The 20,212-nt window shown below is 41.7% G+C and overlaps 1 protein-coding gene across 4 annotated transcripts in view; it reads left to right on the top strand.

The window, feature by feature from the left end:
* The first annotated feature begins 1,063 nt into the window (after window positions 1-1,063).
* Window positions 1,064-20,212, top strand: part of Klhl32 (kelch like family member 32) — a 195,429-nt gene continuing 176,280 nt past the window's right edge. For 2 of the 4 annotated variants that reach the window (XM_070010229.1, XM_070010227.1), the window contains exon 1: window positions 1,880-2,288. The gene's annotated coding sequence lies outside the window, so the exon portion shown is untranslated. Of the gene's footprint in view, window positions 1,137-1,316; window positions 1,377-1,879; window positions 2,289-20,212 lie in introns of those variants that run through there. The other 2 variants (XM_070010225.1, XM_070010226.1) reach the window with 2 other exon arrangements.

Genomic DNA, 20,212 nt, shown 5'->3' with positions numbered 1-20,212 from the left:
TGAATAATGCAGCAATGAACATGGATTTGCAGGTGTCCTTGTCATATTCTGGTTCATGATGCTCAGGGTAGATGCCTTGGAGTGGAATGGCTGGGTTGTAGGGAAGGTCTATGTTTAGTTTTTTGAGGAACCTCCAGACTGCTTTCCAGAGTGGTTGTATTAATTTACATTCCCAATAGCAGTGCAGTAGGCTTCCTTTTCCTCCATATCCCTGCCAGCATTTGTTGTTGTCCAAATTCAGAATACTGGTAAGTCTAATTGGGGTAAGACGGTATCTCAGGGTTGTTTTGATGTGCATTTCTACCAGAGATGATGCCATTATTATCTATTCTCACCTAGACATTTTGCTAAGCAGTTATCTTGAGCATTTAATACTGAGCATCTGTGTGTCAGTAAGCAATATTTATAGAGCCCTTTGTAGAGGATAGCCATTGCATAGGATCATGGGATACAATATTCAACAAGAAACACTCAGCTAGGGCAAGAAGAGGTCTTTCTATGTACACACATAGGTTGAAGTGGGGGTAGAGTTGGTAATATAAAGATACTTTTTCTTAGGTGCTAGTATCTCACACCTACATTATAATCCTAGTTATTCAGAAGTCTGCCAGACTCCAGCTCAAATTAGACAGCAAAAAGAACCTGGAGTAGTGGCTCAAGTGGTAGAAGGCTAGCAAATATGAAATCCCGAGTTCAAATCCCATACGGGCAAAAAAAAAATATTCAAAGGATTCCTTTTGTTTATACATGCAATTACTGTCTTTGAGCTACTTAGTTATACTTCATGGATTAAGTTCTTTTTGTTCTAGACATATAATGTATAGGTTAGACCTATAGAGTTCTTTAGTACCACTTTATGGATTTAAAACAGTGTTTTCTTTCCTGACGCGGGTCAAATTATGTTATGGGTTCAAAAATTTGGTCTCTTGGTGTAAAACAACACCAAATGAAAAGCCTGTGAAATTCTAGTACATGATTCAAATCTTACAGCAGCTGAAATCTTGAACCTCTACAAAACAGTTTGCCAGTTTCGTGTCACTTTCTGTTGCTGGTGGCTGTAACTCCACATTGGCTCACTTGGAAGGTGCAGGACTTACCTACCAAAGTTACAGATGTGGTTCCTCAGCCTGCTTTAGGTAAGAATGACATAAATGCCTGGCAAGCTTGCCAGGCCCTGGAACCGAGCGGGGGTTGTGTGCGGGGGTCCGTGCGCAGAGTCCTGCGACACCGCCTCCGCGTCCAGGCCCAGGAGTCCGGCCCATCCCTGTCGTTTTCTTGCAGTCATACTGAATTGATTCTCCGCAGTTCCACCTAATGTCCTCTCCTAAGAAGGCTGCCTTTAGGAATCGAGGCAGCGCGGCAACCGGACAAGTTCGGTAGGTCAGGTCCGCCCGGTACTTGGTTAGCGCGCCCAGTGGTGTGCTCGGGTGGCTCCCCATCCAGCTCTGGGACGGGAGGTCCACAGTCCCCGCGCGTGGGGGGTGGGTGGGGGTGGGCAGCTGCTGTCGGTGGGGGGGCTCTGGGGAGACCCAGCGGCCAGCGGTGCCGGAGCCTGAGTGCGGGCAGGGGGGGCTGTGCGGAGGAGGGGGACTTCCGGGGAGGGCGGGCTGGCGTGTGCGCGGGGCCGGGGGTGGGGAGGGGGGCGGTGGGAGGGGAGGGAGGAGAACTGGAGGGGGAGGGGAGTGCGCGCGGGGGTTCCCAGGCGGTGGGGGGGGTGGAGGAGGGGAAGGCGGGGGGGGGGGGGGGGGGCCGAGCGCGGGCTCGGCGGGGCGGGAGCGGGCTGGGCCGCTCGGGCGTCTGGCGCCGCCCCGCCAGGGCGGGGAGCGGGGCGGGCCGCAAGGTGAGTCTCCGGGCTAGCACGGCCGCGCGCGCGGGGCAGAGCCGGGCAGGACGTGCCGCCCGCGGGCACGCCGGGGCTTGGAAGCTGTTTTATTGACGAGGGACACCGGTGTCGCCGCCGGAGATTCCGGGAGCGCGCAGGCGGGACGGCGCGCGCAGACGCACACACACACACACACACACACACACACACACACACACACACACACACACACACAGATCTCACACACACAGATCTCACACACACACACACACACACACACACACACCCAGATCACACACGCCAGCGCGCTCGGCCATCCCTACTGCAACCTCCCCCCCCCCAAACCCGCAGCGCGAAGCGACCGCAGCTCCTCGTCACCCCCAAAGCGTCGCGGGGCGCAGCAGAGCCGCTGGTGCAGTGCTCAGGGGACCAGGTGCCCGCCCCAGCAGACCGCGCACCCCATCGGGTAAGCCAGACTGTGTCTGTCCGGGGTGGATGCCCTGCAGATCCGCGGGGAGAGGGTGGAAGTGCCGGGGTGCCCCGAGGGGCGAGACCTGGAGGGGACGTCTCTGGGGGCTGAGCGTCTAGCTGGAGGAATTACTACTGGGGTTCCTTGCCCCCACCCCCACCCCGGTAGGTACTATGCTCCTCGGTTGCCAAGGAGACCTGCTTCAACACCAGCCCTGGGACATCCATCAGAAAGAACTGGTTTCTGGAATGATGCTGTTACTTGTTTGGATTTAAAAATAAAATAGAGACACGAAAGACCTTGTGGCAAAGAGGCATTCGTTAATTTGTATTCAGGCAACAGTTTCATTCAACTCCCAGAATTGTTGGAATTGCTCTCTATCTGATAAGCCGAATGATTTTTTTTTAAAATTTTCAAGGGGTTAGGTCTTGAATCGTAAAGCATTCCCATTTTGGTGGTCATGTAAAGAAAGCTGGTTCCAACTGGAATCCCAGCTTCCTCTCCTGTTTCCAGTTCTGTTTTGCAGTTCACTCCTAAGGCCAGGAGCGAGTGATTTGATTGTGCTTCTTCTCCACACCAGGATGGTTCTTCTGTTGGAAATTAACCAGCACAGAAAGGCATGTTGGTGAATGCCTAAAGTAACAAGGCAGTTTTCATGACATAAATGTTTGCTCCCATTTCAGTATCCACTCCCTCCTGATTAAAGTGTAGTTGTCTCCACCGCTGCCCATTTCTGAAATTGTTTCCTTTTAAACCTCTTATTGATGTTTTGGGAAATATATCTGTATGTGTAAAGAGATGGATAGAAAATGTGTGTCATGGCTTAGCACTCAAGTGTAAGCTTTTAGAGTTTATATTAAAATTCGGATTTCCCCCTCTATTGCACTCCAGTGCAGGGCTTCAACTCAAGGCCTCTTACTCAGTTTCTTGCTTATGCTAGCTCTGTAAGCACTTAAGCTACACCTCTAGTCTAACATTTGGTTAGGTAATAGGAGATGGAGTCTTACAGACATTTTCTGCCCAGTTTGGCTTTACACAGTAATCCTCCACAGCCTCTTATGCTATATGGGCATGAGCTACTGTTTGTTTGTTTGGTTTTTCTTTTTTTCCTTCTTGTTGTACAGATCCCTTCCTAAAACACTAAAGAAGCCCACAACAGATGCCAGGAACCTTATTACACAGGAACCTCTTGTGTCTAGGCTGTCAGAGCTGTTTTGAGGCCACAGGTGTGTCTAGTTGGTAAACTTACAACCAAGCACTTGAAGGCATCAATAATTAGGTAATTACACTTTGCACTAATTTCATTCCCCACAGACTGGAGTAGCTTAGTAAAGAACCACTGGCATTCAACAATCCTTTTTTGTTTCTTTTGATATCTATTCATCTTTACTACCTCTCGTTAACAGCACCAAGGAGAATATATTGAAAGCTTTTGAACTAAGTATGTTATATGGGCTATAATAATAGGAAGATCAAGGCAGCAAAATAGTGAGTGAAGTAGGTAAAGGGGTTTAATGAAACTCAAAATGCTAAGAGATGACTAATAACTAATAACACTTTCTAGTTTACAAAGCACTTTTGTTATTTGTTGTTGTTTGTGTCTATCCTGGGGCTTGAACTCAGGCCCCAGTCACTTTCACTCAGCTTTTGTGCTTAAAGCTAGTGTTCTACAACTTGAACCACAACTCTACATCTGGCTTTTTGGTAGTGAATTGGAGATAAGAGTCTCACAGACTTTCCTGCCTGTTCTGGCTTTGAACCATGATCCTTATATCTCAGCCAGAGTAGCTAGGATTAAAGGTGTGAGACACTAGTGCCCAGCTTTTAAAATTTTTTCAGTCATCATGAGGTTAAGAAATCACCCTTAGTGTAAAGCTGAGGCATTTAAAACTCAAACCCTGCAAAGGCTCTTTCCCACTGAAAAGAGAAATGTTAGGGTCTGACAGGTGAGATAAAGGAGGGATCAGGCCAGCTTTTCAAACTCCTGGAGTGTTTTTTCTATAGGAAGTGTCCTTAGTCTTTAAAATTGTTTGGACCAGATTAAAGATTTATCTAAACCATGAGTAGTCTGTAGCCAGTTAATAATCCATAATCCATAAGTACTGAAGTCTCATCCAATTCTATGATCTTATTCTCAAATAAAATACTGATGTTAATAAATATAGCCATTGATATAAAATTGGCCATGAGTTTTATGACTTTAATAATATAGTCCCTAATAAATGTTTTGCATCCATTTGTTTTTTTGGGGGGACAGTGGTAATAGAGTTTGAAATCAGGCCTTTATACTTGCTAGGCACAAGCTCTACCACTTGAGCCATTGAGCTTTTTGTTTTAGTTATTTTTCAAATGAGGTTTCCAGCTTATGGCTGGGCTCATATTAGACTATGATCCTCCTATTTACACTTCTTGAGTAGTGGCTATCAGGTATGTACCACCACACTCAGTTTTTAATTGTTTGAGATCTGATCTGAGTAACTTCTACCCTGACTGGCCACCTCTGTCTTCTCAGTCTCTACTTCCGTAGCATCTAGGGTTACAGGCAGCAACCAGGCTCCTGACTCTACATGCATTCTTCAATAAACATGTCCAAGTTTATTTTTGAGATTTGCTATTCCTCTTTCATATATTTTCTCTGTCAGAAATTTTGAATATGAGAAAACAACTATATTATATATACATTTATAATTACTAGGTGTTACAAGAAATTGGCAGATGCTTTAAAATACACAGGAGGATTTGTATAAGTGATAACCAAATACTGTGACATTGAGCATCTGTGGATTTCAGTATCTGTGGAGGTCCTGGATCCAATTTCCCTGAAGACACAGAGAGACAAGTATAGAAGAAGAGAAATAAAATGTTGGTCATAAAACGGAGCATTAGTGCTAAAGAGATGTTGGCAGACCTCCCTGAAGCAGGAAGTAAAAAGGAATGTAATTTTATTATGTTGTTTCTTTTGTGGATCCACAAAGATGTAGTTTGAGGGAAAAGCAAAGTCAGCCTCAAAGATATCCAGTGCCTTCTACTGATGCTCTTATTCTGAAATCACCCTCTAGGAAGATGGTTTATTAACCAATAAAAAGCCTTTCAGTATTTCACACCCTACTAAGGGAGTAGACAGGTCACTGGCAGCATCCTTAGAGAATCCTGGCTGAGTTGTGGACATTTTGTCTCAGCTCTTCAAGGGTTCATGGCAAACAATTCATATTTTTCTAGTGATACCACTGTGTACAGCCTACTTCCCACCGATCCCCTGTTGAATTCACAATGTTCTTATAAAGTTTGTCTCTGGTTTTGGAATGGAGGATTGTTCCTGTAATCCCAGCTATTCAGCAGACAGAAACGAGGAAGGCCATGATTTGAGGACAACTTCAGAGAAAAAATTAACAGAACTCCATATCAACCAATAAAATTAGGCATTGTAGCATACATCTGTGATTCCAGCTACTTGGGAGGCTAAGTTGGAGGATCATGATGCAGGGTAACCCAGAGGGGGTAAAAGGTGAGACTACCAGAAACATAACTTAGGCGAAAAAAAATGTTGGCGGTATGGCTCATGGTACTGCACCTATCTGGCAAGTTTGTAGGACCTGAGCACAAACTCTGGTACAAGAAAAACAGGAAGAAAGGGTGAAAAAAAGAGAGAGGAAAGAAGGAAGGAAGGAAGGAAGGAAGGAAGGAAGGAAGGAAGAAGGAAGGGAGGAAGGAAAGAAGAAAAAGAAAAATGAAGGAAGGAAGAGAGAAAGAGGGGGGTGGACAAAAGAAGGAAGGAAAGAGAGGAAGAAAGAAGGAAAGAAAAAGTGGTATCAAAGGAAGAAGGAAGGAAAAGCTGGCAGGGAGGGAGGGAGGAAGGAAGGAAGGAAAGAAGGAACGGAGGGAGGGAGGGTTGTTTACATTTTACAGGTGAGGAATCTAAAACTGTATAAAGTGAAACAGAGTAAACAAAAGAAAACTTTCATCTTCAGCTTCTCCTGACACTTTACACCCCTTCCCCGCTATTACCTAATAGCAATTACGAACATAAACTTGGTTGGTTTTGAGACAGTTCTGTGTTGCACGTTCCAGTAGCAATGTAAGACTCCCAGCTGGGGGTGTTGCTCCCAGAGGAGAGTGCATGCATGCATAGGACCCTGGGCACTGAAAAAACAATCCACTGAAGCACAGATACTGGGAAAATATAAAGAAAAATTCTGACTAGAGATTAATTAAGTCCTCTGTAGGAGGGTGATTAGTGTGGAACCTGTGGGCTTGATGGCTGGGTTTGATTGTATTGAATGAAGATCCTTTTACCTATTGAAAGGTGGGCAGTTCTGCCAGAGAATCAAGGTGGAAATATGAGCTGAGAAGATAATGTGAGCCGAGTCTGCTAGTGCTGAGCTCACTGTAGCTGAAGGGACAGTGGATGCTGGGGAAAACATGGTCTTCAAGATAGACTTCAGCAAGAAGAGGGAACTGGAGATGGGTGAGGCAGGATACAGGAAGACAAGTTGGTCAGACACCACAGAATGTGTCATAGGCACAGGAGAATCAGAGAGGGTCACCATAATTCCTCTAACAAGATCTGAAGAAAAGAGCAAGGGCCACATATTACATTCTTCATAGATCTGGTACATGCTAAATGCCCGTGAATTATTCCAGTGTATTTATATTTCATCATCAAATAATGGCACACCTAGTTTCATGATATCACTTCCTATAATAAGGGTTGGTAAGACTGTACATAAATGTTTTATGTGGGTTTACTTGAAGTAACCAAATACAAAGATTTTGTTTTTCCAGTCGGGGCTAGAATTCAGGCCTCATACTAGCTGGTCTTTCTTGTTCATAGTAATACTCTATTGCTTAAGTCATGCCTCCATCCTGGCTTTTTGCTGTTTAATTGGAGACAGAGCCTCACAGGACTTTTCTTCTCAGACTGGCTTCAAACCACAATCCTCCAAGTCTTAGCCTCCTCAGATTTTAGAATTATAGGTGAGCCACCAGCATCCTGCTGAGTTTTTAGAAATGGCAGAACTGATTGGGGCAAGTTAGATGATAAAAGATGTATTTTTTTTCTGGAATAATAACAGATTTTGAAGTGAGGGTGGTTCTTGAAAATAGGAATCTTGTTTTGAACATATTTTTTTATTGTGAAAATACTGTATAGAGGGGTTACAATTGCATGGGCAGGATAATGAGTATATTTCTTATCAAGCATTGTAGCCTCCTCCTTTGTTTCCCCTTCCCATCCCTTCCCATCCTCCCACCCCCCAATCCTCCTCCCCCCCCACCAAAATTGTAAAGTTCGTTTTCGACATAATGACTTGTACATCTCATTGTTGCAATGGGTACACCTGTATCCCTGAAAATAGGAATCTTAATGTGAGATCAACAAGGTCAGATATAACAAGGTCACATCTCATATCTGTGGGGTAAATAAGGAGAAATATAAGCTCTGTGTTAGCCATTTGAAAAGCTGTACTTGAATTCAGAGGCAAACCTTTGGTAGCAAGTAAATATTTGCTGTTAATTCATGTTGGGTTAGCATTTTTATTGGTTATCTGAATAGGCGTATAAAAGATAAATATTAAGCTTATGTGGGTTAGGTTTAGATTCAAGTACTAGATCTTCAGTGACTGAAGAAGAGATCTGCCTGTCAGAATGGTGGCCCAACGTAAAGGATGAAAATGTAACAGAAAACACTAAAGCTAGAATCCAGCAGCAGACACAGGCATTTACTTAGAGTTGGAGGGATTCTTATTCCTGTCAAGTACAACAGGAGCCAAAAGGATGGTTTTACCTTCACAGTCACACTAGCAATAGCACATAATACTATGAACAAATTATGTTAGGAAACTACTCTCTTATAAAGCTAGGGCCGTGTGTGTGTGTGTGTGTGTGTGTGTGTGTGTGTGAGAGAGAGAGAGAGAGAGAGAGAGAGAGGGGGGGGGGAGGAGAGAAGGGAGAAGGAGAGAGAGGAAAAGAGAGAGGGGAGAGAGAGAGAAAGAGAGCGCACAAGGGAGCAAGCAAATATGCTTAGCTATGTGTCTGTTTCCCTCTGTACTCATAATTACTTTCAATTTGTGAAGCTATTCCTCAGAACTCACCCCTGGTCGTCCGACTTTCCCTCTTAAGGAGAATTAATAGATCAAATTAATTTTGTTCACTTTTCCCCCTAACGGTAGCATTTCTAAAAGGTTTGCTCTGTCCCAGGCCCCTCTTGCATTGGACTAAGTTGGGAACACCCAACTTTCTTCCTATTTCTTCAGTTCTTGCTCTGTTTCAGATGCACATCACAGTGCGATGCACTGGTGCATTTCAGATAGCTTGATTTAGACATATGGCGCTATAAATTTGGGTGAAATTTAAAAAAGAACGATGCATAGAACAAAGTAACAATTTTGCAAAAATAAAAGCTGTGAATTTGTTGAAAATTGTTTTTTTTTTTTAAATAATTTCTTTTGCAAGGTTGAAATCACCAGCCTGTTAAGATGAAATTTAAATGAAGAAAGAAAAGCTTTGGCAGTTTTCATGGACTCTTGACAATGTTCTCCTTATGTATTTATTTGAGGCATAATATATTCTGCTTCCCGTGCCAGATGAGCAGGTCCCAGCTACTTAGCATCAGTACTGGCCCCGCCCCTTCCTTCCCTCACAGAACAACCCATGTAGCTTACAGGATATTGATGGAATACAGAGTCCTGTCCTAGATGATTGCTTCTGTGGGAACACATTTGATGTTAATGGCACAGACAATAAGAGTAGTGGAGGAGGCATTTATGACACAAATCCTCATACCTCATTTTAAATCATTACTTAGAGGCCTTATTATTTATGATTTTTTTAGTTATACAATTGAAAGTACAAGATGGCACAGTACACCCAGAAGACAGAGAGGGTTGGAGCCTGGATTTAAATGGTAACTGAGATACTTTCTGGGGTCTGTGATTCACAATCCAGTGGTTGTGAATCCAATAATTCTAGTTCTTATTTTTTTCATCTATAAATCAGAATTTTCTTGTCTAGGGTATATTGTTTAGTCCATTTTCTGTTGCTGTCATTGAGCACAGCACAGTGGGCAGTGAATAGAGAACAGAGTTCTCTAGGTTAGGAAGTCCAAAACATGGCACTAGCACATTCTTCCCGATGCACAGTAATAGCAATAATTCTACAGGCAAGACAGACCCAGCTTGCTAACTCCGGACTCTTATCTTTTTCTTATAAAGCTGCTAACTCCATAGTGGGGATTTCTCTATTCTGATCACATCTGGTCCTAACAATCTCCCAAAGTTCTTCATCTCCAAGGACCATTAATGTATGACTTTGAGTATTCACCAGATGAATTTGGAGGACACACCCAAACCATAGCATAAAGCTCTGCTACAATTATGAGACATGTATTGAACATCTAGCACAATTCCTGGTGCAAAACAAGAATTTAGTAGTTGTTCATTCCTTCCCTTTACCACTCTTTTCCTTCCTTTACCTTTGCCTTCTTCAAAATGGAAAATCTACAGAGATTTCAGGCACCAGATACAATGCCTTCATCCAAGGCATGCCATCTTTAGACCAGAGCCAACCCTTTTGTGTCAGGGAGGTTGTCCTATTTGGATGGGCTCTCCCATGGAAAGTATTGTACATCTCAGGGTTAGTAGTGTGGTGTCTTTCTTCACTAACAAGCTATTTCTCCTTCTTTGCTGCAGCTCCTAGACCTCAGAGAAAAGGAGGTGGGATTTATTTCCTTTTGCCTGGGAAACTCCAAGGGGCTTTCTTACAGGACATCTTTATGGGTCTCCATCTGGAATAAATCTATGCTTTGTGTACCCCAGGGAATGAATCGTAGCAGCACAAGTATCTGTTAGGTACAACCTTCCTAGACTCTTTGCAAGGTCTGCTTCTAGTTGCCTGTGTCTTACTAGACTGCTAGGGGTTTCCCTTCATGTTGAATTATGTAAATTTTATGAAAAGGTCAAAAACTCACCAGGCTCAAAGAAAAAAAAACATTTCTTCATATTCTCTTTCAAGTCAGATAGGATTATCTTCTTCCTAAAGATAATACTTTCTAATTAAGTCTATTTTTTCCCACGAACTTCCCCTTCCTCTCCAAATGCATCCCCTCCAGAAATTCTTCACTCTTGAAAGAAGCACAATATTTTTTTCTCCTTTTGAAATAGCATTTGAGTCTCTGATGACCTAAGAGTACAAATGAGGTTAAGTATATCTTGGTTTATTTCAGCAATACTCCCCTGATTAGGCACTAAAGAGCAACCCAGACACTAGTAGGAACTGCTGGAGCTCACCACATTGCTGAATTCTGTAGTAATACTAATGGAGAAAGAACATTTGCAGGACATTTGAAGAATGTATAGACCAAGTTCACTTCTATTTCATCACATTACCTGAGCTGAATGAATGACAACTTACCTGAGCCAAATGTGCCCTTTATATTTGGTGTACATGTTTACATATATCTGTTTATTTCATTGTTTTCAATCGCATGTCATAGTTTCATAATTCCTATGTGTGTTGTTAAATAAGTTGTTTATATATCTGAAATTAGAAAGTCATAGGCATTTCTCCTAATAAGAAATAGTATTGGTCAAAGACAATATCATCTAACAATTTCTTTGTAGAACACTCTAAGGTTTATCTCATTGAAGTGAGGTGAAGATTAGGAGTTGAAAAATATGGTAGTGAAAATGACATTAGTAAAAGGCAAAAAGTTTATATGATCTGAAGAGTGAGAGAGAGAGAAAAAGAAAATGACATAGTGCTGTATCACCTGCTTGCCACACATGCTCAGCCCAGCAAAGTTATAGTAGGGGGAGGAGGGGAGGGGAAGTAGGGGGAGCTATTCTGTATGTGAAAATTCTGGGTTTATTTTCAACCACGCCCCAGGTGACAGCTATGGTTATGTTTTTGGAAAGTTAGTTTCATAAATGAGGCAGTTAGCTAACCGGAAGAAATTTATTTTGATAGAGTCTGTCTTTGACAAGCACCCTCATTTACTCTGTTTGACATTCCCTGAAAGGAGATTTTTTTTTCTTTAAAGGTAAACATAGTGAGTTTATTTGAAAGTGAAAGGAAAGCTGTGAAAGTAGCAGGAACTCTCTAGGAGAGTGGTCCAATGAGGATTCCAGTGGAGTCCTCTCAGAGGTAGGTTTATATAGCATGGGGCTCCTCCCTCTCTTCATATGGCTTTGCATTGATGCTTTATAGCTTGTGCATCTGTTGCTCTGGCTCTTTTCATTGGCTGAGCAGACATTATGTGAAGAACTGTTGAACACTTCTTTTTTTATGCTGCTTTTGTGCTAGTCAGCGAGATAGCTGTAATCAAATAACTCTACAGCTGCAAAATTACCCACTGGTGTCTTCCAGCCTGCTGTCCTTGAGCAGATAGGGCCAATTGATTTTTTTTGAGGAGCCAATGACTAAAGAATTATGGAATCAAATCTGTTTCGTTCTTCTATAGAAATATTAATTGCCTGTAATCTGATTTAATTTGGGCATGGCTTGTCTTCCATAGCTTTGGGTCAAAGATATTTATCATATCTTGGAGGTGTTTAGTATCACCTGAACATAGAGTATCTTAATTGATGCCATGACATTTGAGAAACTCATAACTAGTCCTTAGGCTTTTCAAAATAGTGTTTACTCAGGCTTTTTATTGAAATTCAACTTCATAAATCTTAGTGTCACCTGTGGGTTTTCTTAAAATATATATATAAATTTCCCTTCCCTGAGCTTATTAGTCTTTGATAAACTTTTCAGCTTTGTTTGTTTCTATTTCTGTTGTCCTATAAATGATGATCAGCAAGCCTGTGAATGTAATTTGTTGTAGTGGTATTGAGACTTCCAAAAGGCAGCACCCTTGGTCACAGGCCTTTTTCTAAAGGCAGCTCCTGCCTGTGGGGTCACCGTGTGGGGTTTATAATCCCTCATGGGCACAGTAAGGGGCTATTGGGAAAGCAAGAACAAGAGAAGTCAGGTTTCTCCAGTGTTCACTCTGCAAGGAGGCTTGGATTGAATTCTTTTTTTTTTTTTTTTGGTCGGTCGTGGGGCTTGAACTCTGGGCCTGGGTGCTGTCCCTCAGCTCTTCAGCTCAAGGCGAGCGCTCTACCACTTGAGCTACAGCGCCACTTCCGTTGGATTGAATTCTTTAATGAAGTCTCATCTGTAAATTGAAATAGCCGAAGAATCTTCCTTCTCACACCACTCTTTATGAGAATAACATCATCTGTACTTCAGAAGTGTTCTGTTACTGGTTCTGACTGGTCACTCTATGACCTTGCTTTTGGGAATTATATATTTTCTACTGTTTAACAAATACATCTCTTGTGAAAATTTGCAGTCCTGCTGATCCTCAGAACGATCTGGAACTGGCACCTTAAGCCAGCTGCCAGTGGCTCATGCCTGTAATCCTAGCTACTCAGGAGGCTGAGATTTGAGGATTGTGATTCAAAGCCAGCCTGGGTAGGAAAGTCCATGAGACTCTTACCTCCAATTAATCACCAGAAAACTGGAAGTGGCACTGTGGCTCAAGTGGTAGAGTGCTAGCTGAAGAGCTGAGGGACAGTGCCCAGGCCCAGAGTTCAAGTCCCATGACTACCGCCCCCCACAAAAAAGTCCATTCCTTAACTCTTGTATTTAGAATCTGCCTACCATTGGTATATTAAAAGCTCTCCCCATGGGCTGGGAAGGTGGCTCAGTGGTAGAGCGCTTGCCTTGCATGCCTGAGGCCCTGGGTTCGATTCCTCAGCACCACATAAGCAAAAAGAAAAAAAGCAGGAAGTGGTGTTGTGGCTCAAGTGGTAGAGCGCTAGCCTTGAGCTGAAGAGCTGAGGGACAGCGCCCAAGCCCAGAGTTCAGGCCCCACGAATGGACCCTCCCCCAAAAGCTCTCCTCATATGATTCTGACAATAGGTCTAACGAGAACCACTGTCTAGAGCACAACCACCTCATCACACCATCCTTATTGCACTCTTCAAGGACCATTCGTGTCACCCCAATTGAAGACCCAGCTTTCTGGTTATTTACTCGTAACAAAAGATAGTAGCAGGTTCAGTGAGTTGAGGCAACAGCTCTCTACGTATGTAATGGAAATTTAAACAACACGGGCAGTTTGTACCCCATCGGCATAGAAGTCATGGTATGTGATTAACATCTTTGTTGAAACCGAGATTATGATTTTTTTCAGTCAAGTTTGTGTAAAGTTAATAAGCAGGGGGAAAGCTTCAGTGAGAATTTTAATCTATTTTAATCTATGTCAGTGTTTGTAGTTAGATTTTTTTCAATTGTACCTTTCTGAGTGATATCTCATCATTTTATTTTGTGTCTTTTTAGATATAGAGCATTGGTGGTGATTGTACATCACTACCCAATCATGTTATTTCTGCAGCAGATGAGGTCTTATGAGCTGTTGATGGTTGGTAGTGAACTACTGCAGAATTGTATAAATATGGTAGCATTTTGCTTAACAATTGCTGTTGTCTCCTATATGGGGAAGATTTGATAGGACATATTTGTTAAGCACTAATGTATAATTACAAAGAAAAAGAACCTTTGCTCTTAGAGCACTTGTGAAACTAGAGATGAATTTTAAACAAATGACCAAGGTTTTGTTTGGTGAGTTGTTGCTTGATTGTAACTTTAAGAAAAATCATTCTTTGGAGTGTGACTACATTATAGAAGGGCATGTGTCCTGTGTGTATCCTATCTGTTGTGATTTTAATAATTATTATGGCTACCATGAAGACTTTTCTGATCTTAAGTTAGGTTTAATATTAAGTTTAGTGTAATTCTTATTGCAGGAAAACTTTTAATATTTAGTGGCATGTTTGCTTTGAAGAAAAGTATTTTGACCTGAAGAATGACCATTTCAGAATTGAAATTGTTTTAAATTACTTTTCCCTAATAGAAAATCAAGTGAAATGCCAGCTATGGAACTTTGCCAAATTGGAGCTCTGTTAGGCTCTTCTCCCTCTTATAACAAGGACAGCAGAGGGAGAGAGAGGGAGAGATTGAGAGAAAGAGAGAAATAGAGATAACAAGGGAAAGAGAAACGAGAGAAAGGAAGAGGAGACCGAGATAACAAGATAGGGATAACAAGCAAGGGAGAGAGGAAAAAGGGAGGGAAGAAGGGAACAGAAGTAGAGAAAGAGACAGAGAAAGAAAGAAACCAAAAGAGAAAGCAGGAGAGAGAAATAAGCAAACCGAAGTAGACAGATTGGAAGGGGTAGATGAAGGGAAGGAGGGGAGCAAGGGGAGAGAGAGGGAGAAAAAAACAAACCACTCACTGTGAAACTTCACTTACCATCAGTGATTTTGAGCCTGAAATCTCATTAAGTGATTAGCTGCAACCATTCTTCCCAAGTCATCTTTTTGGCCATCTGTCCCAAATTATAGGAAGTAATCGCTTTGGGCACAGCTGCTGAGTCTAATGTGTATTTCTAACTAGTGATAATGACCACATACAGAAATCTGGTAGCCAAATGTGCGAAATAAATAGGAGAGAAAGAAATGCAAATATATAAATCTAGGAGCTAGCAAAAGGAGAATTTGTATTTTATATAATGATATGGTGGTAGATATTATTTCAATCTACAAACAAAAAGAGTACCTGTCTACCTTCATTTCTTCACAATACCTTTCTCATAAAGAGAAATAAATCTCAAGACTGCCTAACATTCAGTTTGGGTATTTGTTAATGATCTTCTGTCACAGGAGGTAGATTTCAGTAACATAATCCCATCATTTCTTGGGCCCTTTTTCATTCTCACTAAGGGATGGATAATGGCAATATGGTAAATCTGTATGATTTGATTGCCAGCATTGACCATTAGCTGGACCAGTCCAGTCAAATTGTCTAATGTCATTAAATATATAATTGAGAAGTTATAGGAAAGTAATTACCCAGAAATCCTCTAATTAGATATAAGGAAGTTGGCAATCAGAATTTTAAGGATCATGCATATATTTTTGCATGGCTATTCATTTCTTTAAAAATACTGAATGGCTGGATGCCGGTGACTCACAACTGGAATCCTAGCTACTCAGGAGACCAAGATATGAGGATTGTGGTTCAAAGCCAGCCTGGGCAGGAAAGTTTGTGAGACTCTTACCTCCAATAAACCACCAGAAAACTAGAAGTGCTGCTGTGGCTTACATGGTAGAGTGCTAGCCTTGAGCTGAAGAGCTGAGGGACAGTGCTCAGGCCCAGAGTTCAAGCCCCATGACCAAGAAAGAAAAATATTGAATGAGTGTATAGAAAGGAAACTTCCTCTATAAAGAAGGTGGTCTTAGTGTGGAAGTCAACAAAATTATATGAAGTGATATGTATGACATACCATTGTAGCAAAATTCCTTACACTCACTTTACATTCTTTTTACTACTAAATCTTCACCTTTTAGCTGGCTAGACTCAAAACCTTGAAACCATTCTTTTTTAAAATTTCCTATCACAATTTACATTCAAGCATTTGGGAAAGTCTCTTTGCTCTACCCTCAAAATACACCCAGCATCTGATACCTTTCACCACTCCTTACTATAATTTTGCTTATTCCATTTCACCTCTTGCATAAATGGGACTTCTCCTTTGCCTCCCCTGAACTCTTCGTTATACAGCAGCCAGGGTGGTTCTTGTAACACCCAGGTTAGGCAGAATGATTTCTTTTGCCCAAAATGCCAATAAATTTGAGTTCTCAAATGTGCACCCTCCCCCATCATGTGTCTCCTTTTAATCCCCTGAGCCTAATTTCTACTTATTCATCCATTGATTCCCTTTCCTGTGGGCCTGTTTTCTACAAACAACATATGCATCACAGACATAGTTCCCTGGACTCCCAATCCTTCTCCTCTAATTGCACCTGGCATCACTGCTCATCCTTAAGAGCTTGGCTCACACATCACCTTCTCAATGAGACACTGTTGTCCCTCTGTTTAAAATGAGAAGCTTCCCACCCATTGTTCTATCCCTTCACTCTCAAATGACCTTGCTCTGTTTCCTCTTACTTTTCCAACACAGCCTTATTGGGAGGGGCGGGGAACGTAATGCCATTACAGTTCTAAGGGTTCAGTTCAGTAAATTTTAGCATATATTTGAAGCTATGCAGTCATCACCATGATCCACTTGGGGCTTCACTATACCTCCTCCATACCCGGTGGGCTTTGGCTGCTTCTACTGTCCTTTCTTCTTCTTTTTCTTCTTCTGCAGCAGCAGCAGCAGCTGCTGCTGCCCTAACAGTGGGCATCAATGGAATGACTTCGGAGAGAGAGAGCTCTAAGGTTGTTCTTTCAGATACTAATTGGTCTTGGGAAAGTTACTTGTTTCTTTGAACCCAGAAGCCTCCTTTTGTGCTGTATAATATAATCCTGTGGGTCATGTACAATGATGGACATATATTTTATTGTCCAATGTGTAGTACCAAATTGCTATCCAGTAGGGTCTTGCTATTAATGTTACAATGATTTCAAAATGATTCAAGGGGGCCTAGGGAGCTAATGTTTGCACTATTCATTGGGAAGACTAGATTCTTTTGCCCTCTACTATCCTTAGGTGGGTATGGGGATAATGAGGACACAGACAAGCTTTTCTTGACATCATTTATGTTTTCTAGTACTCAGTCTCTAATGTTAATAACGCCTATGACTCACGTGGGCCACACCTGACTGGCCCATGTGACTCCATGTTTTCCTTTTAGAATTAAAATTAGAAGAGTATCTTGTGTTGTTGCTTCTTGAAACTGCTGCCATGGTGCTTTTGCTTATCACAATCTTCTTCTTATTTTCCTCATTAATATTATTTCTGTTCTGTCAAGAATGCTCATTCAGCACATCGTTACTGGGCATCTGTTAAGTATTAGGCACTGTGCCAGGGACTGGCAATTCCATGGTGAGAACAATCCGGTCCTTGTCATCACAAGGCTGACATGTTAATGGGGGAGACAGGCATTTACCAAGTGGTCTCACAAATAAGAGTAAAATTGCAATGGGATGGCTAGACGGTATCTAGCCTGGTATCATGACAAATGGGAATAAATCAGGACTATATGATTGTCTGGAGGAAGATGAGGAAGCCTTCCATGGAGGAGGGGAAGCTAAGGATCAGAAAGATATGAGGAGTTCAGGGGATGAATGGGAGAGGGCAGCAAGTGACATGGTGATCCTAGGCAGAGTAAGAAGTACAATCCATTGAGGAAGGATTATCAGAATAATAAGACTTTGGAAGTCTGATGAGCAAAATAGCTGAGGATGAAAAGATAGAGCCAAAGAGGAAGAAAGAAAACCAAACAAGAATAGGGTCAGAAGCCAAGATGGTAGCGTGCTTCAAGGAGGGTACCTGGTGATGTGGAAAGCTGCGATTTCCTGTAAGTTGAGAACGCGATCTGATTATTAGATTTGATGACAGTTAAAGTATGCATGGATGACTTGGAGACTAAAGACAACCGGAAACCCTTCCCTTTTCACTGAGCACCACACAATCCCAGATTTCTCTTAGAACCACGCTTGGGGCAACCTCAGGAAGGCAGAGCTTTCTGACTAGTAGAGTGAAATTAAGATGAGTTTCAGAAAAACTGAGAGAGGATCTGATTTTTTGCATATCAGACTTTAAAGTATGATTTATATTTACTTTTTAACTGCTATAGACTCAAGTGGTCACTCTGTGGAAAGTAGCTAAAAGGTGAAAAACTGAAAGGAAAGATAAGACAGTAATATATCAAAACTACCATCTAGTCAGGCCCTGGTGGCTCATGCCCATAACCCTAGGTATTCAGGAGGCTAAGATTTGAGGATTGAGGTTCAAAGCCAGCCTATGTAGGACTGGCTATAAGGCTCTTATCTACAACTAAACACCAAAATCTGGAAGCTGTGGTTCAAATGGTAGAGCACCAGCCTTGAGCAGAAAAAGTGAATGAACAGCATCCAAGACCTGAGTTCCAGCCCCAGAACTGACACAAAAACAAGAAAAAACTCATACCACAACGAAGAAAAACCTACCATCTTGGTATAGGGTAAACATCACTAGCATAGTCAACAATTGTTGGAATTCACAGATGGGAAAGATGGTGTGAAATTCACTGTCAAAAACTGAGCATTGCCAGTGCTGGTGGCTCATGCCTGTAATCCTGGCTACTCAGGAGGCTGAGATCTGAGGGTCACAGTTCAAAGCCAGCCTGGGCAGGAAAGTCTGTGAGACTCTTATCTCCAATTAACCACTAGAAAACCAGAAGTGGCACTGTGGCTCAAGTGGTAGGGCACTTGCTTCCAGCTGAAGAGCTGAGGGACAGAACCTAGGCCCAGAGTTCAAGCCCCATGACTGACAAAAAAAATATTAAAACAAAGTAGTGTCCCAGAAATCTGAAATAACACCATGGGATTTATTTAGAGTGCTACTGATAGACTGTCTTTTTAGGTGTTATTTCTTCCTTTGTACTTTTGTAAACACATTTTCAAGTCTTTTTTAAGGGTTTGATTACAAGGTTGAAATTTCAAAAAACGAAATACCTCTGAAAATGCTTTGAAATGTTCAACTTTTATGATTCACATGCTCTAATCACAAACTTAAACTGAAGAATTCAAAGAAATTAACATTGACAGATGAAGATGAAAAAAGGTCTATTTGTTTTTTCAACCTGGTTTGATACTAGTTTTAGAATACTAACAGCAATATCTCCCCCCAAATAATTAGTCTTTTCTCTATTATAGAAAGTGGTGAAAGGTAGATTTGTACATTTGTTTAAGGCATATTATGAGTCTTGTATTTTTAATAGCCTGTTGGTCCACTCATTAAGAATTATCCATACTTAATATGATTTGATTCTTTAAATAAGTTTACTGAATGGCTTAGGTACATTTTAGTCAAATAAAATGATAGTGATGGGAAGAATTGATTTTATCAGCAGGAGAGATGATAATGATATAAAGTGTTAATGAGTCAGGTAAAGATTAGATGCTAAAACCATGAAATCACATTTTATGGCACCTCCCCAAGAAACAAGGCTTGGATGGGGCCTTCTAGGCTTCCCCTCTGGAGGCACTGCTGGCTTCCCTTCGGCACAAGGATCATCTGTGATGGTGTCACATAGCTGCTGTTTTTCTCTAACTTACTCTCTGTATGTATGGGCCATGCATAAGCAATGAGAAGACCTCAAGAACAATTTTCTTCTGTTAAGGCCTTAATTTTTCTTTGTTGGCTGTCAACAAGATGGTTGAGTGGGAGAAACAGTTGTCACATACCATTTTTTTTTTTGAGAATCTAGTAAATATGATCCTCATTACTGTGTAAAATGTATTATTTGTAGGGCTTCGGAAAGAGTGGCATACATTATACGTATCATGTATTTACATACATTATTTATACATGCTTACATATATGTAAGTATATATAAATGCAAGTATATATATCATGAAATTTGTGTATAGATCTTCAGTTGAACTTTCTACTCTGAACTGGTCTATACAGCATGCTCTAAAAGAGTTTCTGCATAATATTTTCTTCAAGCGTTCTCTGGCTTTACAGTCGGTGGTGAACCCACTGGCGCTCTATGTAATCTCCAGTTCTGCGGTCTTTTGCAGCCTGAGGTCAGCTGATACCACTTATTGATCCTGGTCAGTTTGATCTGGCACTTTGCCTCCAATGTTCTGTTCTCACAGTCCTTTCGCCTGCTGCCATGTACATGTTGAATACTCTGTACAGTCATTCATTTCCCTCTCAGACCAAAACCTGCAAAAGTTTAGCTCAGTATCTGGCTCCTCTGTAAAACCAATTCTCTGTAGACTTACTACGTGATATTCCCATCTATTTTAGAATTCCTCATCAACTCTGTCACCTGGATGTCTAGAATGCTCTTTGTTCTCTGGCCATCTAGCATGTTTCCTTAATTTAAAGATATATTAATAGTAGAATCGTTGTCCTAAAACAGCAGCTGGAAAGGACCTT

This window comes from Dipodomys merriami, unplaced genomic scaffold (assembly GCF_024711535.1).
Source record: "Dipodomys merriami isolate MVZ:Mamm:240054 unplaced genomic scaffold, mDipMer1.0.p SCAF_8, whole genome shotgun sequence".
In the NCBI taxonomy this organism is placed as follows: domain Eukaryota; kingdom Metazoa; phylum Chordata; class Mammalia; order Rodentia; family Heteromyidae; genus Dipodomys; species Dipodomys merriami.
This window is presented reverse-complemented; position numbering and strand designations above follow the sequence as displayed.